A 4,242-nucleotide genomic window follows, 5' to 3' on the forward strand; every position below is an offset into this window, starting at 1 on the left:
CACACTCACCCTTGGCTGGGGGCGGGGGGGCAGGGGGGGAGCCCTAACACTCGCGCGTGTGACGTGAGTTCCACCAAGGCTCGCTCCCGAAGCCGCACTCGCTGCTCCGCGCTCCCTCGCTCTGGGGGAGCACGCGGGGCATCAGCAGACTTTCCAGTGCATTCGCTAACTGTCGAGCGCCTGTCGCAACGTGACCCTTTGACCTTTGACCTCGGCCTCTCGGGGCGCGGCAGGCGAACGGGCGAGAGAGAAAGGGGCGAGAACGAGGCACGGTATGGCAGCCTCCGCGGCCCGGCCCCGCGCCCTTCCCTTTACCTTCGCCGCTTTTGGGCATGTGCCCCGACTGCCCACTCGTTGGCCCGCGCCTTGCACTCACCTGCGACGCGGGCGGGAAGCCCTCCGCTTAGTGCCTCCTTCCCTCCGCGACGGGGCGGCCCCACTGGCCGGCCCTTCGCCGCCGCGCCGCCCGGCCCCGTCTCCTCATGGCGGGCGAGCTGGTGCCCGCTCCCTCGCCCTCGGCGCAAATCCTGCTCGCCTCACTACTCTTCGCCCCCTCCCCCCCCTCCCAGGGCTCCAGACATCCCGCTCCTTGACGCAAAGACTCCTGTGCCTGGACGCGCCTCCGCCAGGGAGAACCCGCGCCTCCTGCACCCACGAGGGAGAAGGGAAACTCGGAATGGTCGCGAAGTGGAGCGAGGGCGAGAGGAGAGGGCGAAGGGGAAGGGGCGAGGAGAGGAGCGAAGGGGAAGGGGCGAGGAGAGGGCGAAGGGAAGGGGGCGAGGAGAGGAGCGAAGGGGAAGGGGCGAGGAGAGGGCGAAGGGAAGGGGGCGAGGAGAGGAGCGAAGGGGAAGGGGCGAGGAGAGGGCGAAGGGAAGGGGGCGAGGAGAGAGGAGCGAAGGGGAAGGGGCGAGGAGAGGGCGAAGGGAAGGCGGCGAGGAGAGCGAGCGAAGGGGAAGGGGCGAGGAGAGGGCGAAGGGAAGGGGGCGAGGAGAGGAGAGGAGAGGAGCGAAGGGGAAGGGGCGAGGAGGCGAGGAGGCGAAGGGGGGCCAGGGTGATGAAGGTGGTATCCGTGGTATGGCGAGCACAGGTCGGCATGCACTTGAGGTACCCCGATCCCCTCCCCCCCCCGACCCCCTCCGCTGCAGGCCACACATCCCCGCCAAGGTCAGGCGGCCGACGCTTCACCGGCGCATCAATACACCGGACATTACGTTGACCGCAAAATACACTTGTCTTCTTACTCTCTCTCCCCCTCTCTATAGTTCTCTTTCGCTCTCTCTTTCTTTTGCTGTCTCTCCCTCTCTTTAGTTCTCTTTCGCTCTCTCTTTCTTTTGCTGTCTCTCCCTCTCTTTAGTTCTATTTCGCTCTCTCTTTCTTTTGCTGTCTCTCTCTCTCTCTAGTTCTATTTCTCTTTCGCTCTCTTTCTTTTTCTTTCGCTCTCTCTCTCTTTCTTTATTCTCTCTCTCTCTACACACACACACACACACACACACACACACACACACACACACACACACACACACACACACACACACACACATATATATATATATATATATATAATATATATATATATATATATATATATATATATATATATATAATTCTCTTTCTCTTTCCTCTCTCTCTCCTTCCCTTCCTCTACTCCCCCCACTCTCTGTCTCTCTCTCTAACTCTCTTACTTTCTTTCTTTTTTCTCTCTCTCCCCCTCCTCCTTCCTCCCTCCCCACTCCCCACCCCACACTGTCTATCTGTAAATAAATGTTTTCAAATCAAATCTCCCTCAAATCCTCACCATTCCCCCATTCCCCCCCCCGCCATAACTATCCTTGCGCCTGTACTATCCCCCGGACGGTACTTTCCCCCCCCCCCCCCCCCCGTGTCCCCGAGGCCAGACGCTCTCTCTCAACCCGCCTGTCTCTCGTATCAGCTGTTTCTCAAACCAGATCTTCGAGAGATGCATAGGTGTCCTCGGCCAGACTTTCTTCCCTTCGCTAATTTCAAGAGCAGACTTTTTTTTCCCTTCGCTGACTTCAGGAGTAGACTTTTTTCCCCTGGTTTATTTCAGGAGCAGACTTTTTTCCCTTCGCTGACTTTAGGAGTAGACTTTTTTCCCTTCGCCGACTTCAGGAGCAGACTTTTTTTTCCCTTCGCTGATTTCAGGAGCAGACATTTTTCCCTTCGCTGACTTCAGGAGTAGACTTTCTTCCCTCGCTGAGTTTAAGACTTTTTTCCCTTCGCTGACTTCAGGAGTAGACTTTCTTCCCTCGCTGAGTTTAAGACTTTTTTCCCTTCGCTGACTTCAGGAGTAGACTTTTTTTTCCTTCGCTGACTTCAGTAGATTTTTTTTCCCTTCGCTGACTTTAGGAGCAGACTTTCTTCCCTCGATAATTTCAAGGGCAGACTTTTTTCCCTAGCTGTTTTCAAGAGCAGAAATGTTCTTCTTTCGCTGATTTCAAGGGCAGACTTTTTTTTCCTTCGCTGACTTCAGGAGTAGACTTTTTTTCCCCTTCGCTAAATTCAAGGGCAGACTTTTTTTCCCTAGCTGTTTTCGAGAGCAGAAAAGTTCTTCTTTCGATTATTTCAGGAGCAGACTTTCTTCCCTCGATAATTTCAAGGGCAGACTTTTTTCCCATGGCTTATTTCCAGAGCAGACTTTCTTCCCTTGATAATTTCAAGAGCAGACTTTTTATTCCCTCACTGACTTCGAGAGCAGATATTTTCTTCCTTTGATTTCAAGAGCAGACTTTTTTCCCTCGATAATTTCAAGAGCAGACTTTCTTCCCCTCGCTGACTTCAAGACCAGATATTTTCCTCCCCTCGCTGACCTCAAGAACATACTTTTTTCCCCATTGCTGACCTCAAGAACATACTTTTTTCCCATTGCTGACCTTAAGAACATATATACTTCTGCGTGACACACATCCCATTAACATTCTTCCGATGCCATTTAAAGATGAAGTGTTCCCTCTGCAACTATTACATACCTCTACTAAAAATAATTTCCCTTGTTGTGATGTTGTCATGGATACATAAATGCCAGATGCGTTTGGTTCAGCTCGTGCACTCAAGGTCATACATGGTGTATACATAATGCGTACGTAATACATAAATATACATACATAATACATAAAGACATACATACCTCAAACGCGCTCACTCACACACACACGCGCGCGCGCGCACACACACACACACACACACACACACACACACACACACACACACACACACACACACACACACACACACACACACACACACACACACACACACACACACACACACACACACACACACACACACACACACACACACACACACACACACACACACACACACACACACACACACACACACACACACACACACACACACACACACACACACATGCATGCGTAACACACGTGAGAATGAATATTTTCATAATACAATAAAAGAAATGTATTTGAGCGGTTTAGAATATATCTTTGACAAAAATACATGGATGTATGCATGTATGTATTTCTGACGAAGCTAAATTCGAAACCGGTTAAATACATCTCTTGTTTTGTGAAGATATTCATTCTCATTCACAATGAAAATGGTTCATCTATAAACACACACACATACAATAAAACACACACACAAATAAACACAAAAAACACAATAAACACAAACACCCACCCACACACACAGACACGCACACATACACACACAAACACACACTACAAACACACTAAATCACAAACACAAATAAGCACAAAAAAGTATAAACAACAAACACAAACACATAAATACAACACACACACACACACCCCCCTCCCACACACACAAGAACCCTCCACCCACAAACACACTTTTACTAACACCCCCCCCCCCCAAACCCACACCCTCCCACACGCACAAACACAAACAAACACACACACAAACCCCTCCCTCACCCACAAACGAACAACACACCCAGCAACCCCCTCTACCACACCCCCAAATAAACACACACACAACACCCCCTCCACAACCCACGGCTGCGGGCCTTTTTGGCCCCCTCCACACACAAACCTCACACACACACAACCCCTCCACACGCACACCCACAAACAAACACACACACAACCCCCTCCACACACAACCCCACTCCCAAACACAACACACACAACCCCTCTCCCACAGCCCACAACCCCCTCCACCCTTACAAGCAAACACCACACACAACCCTCCCCCACACAACCCGGCCCCCTCCCCCCCCCACAAACCCACACC

The sequence above is a fragment of the Penaeus vannamei genome, chromosome 33 (genome assembly GCF_042767895.1).
Source record: "Penaeus vannamei isolate JL-2024 chromosome 33, ASM4276789v1, whole genome shotgun sequence".
In the NCBI taxonomy this organism is placed as follows: Eukaryota; Metazoa; Arthropoda; class Malacostraca; order Decapoda; family Penaeidae; genus Penaeus; species Penaeus vannamei.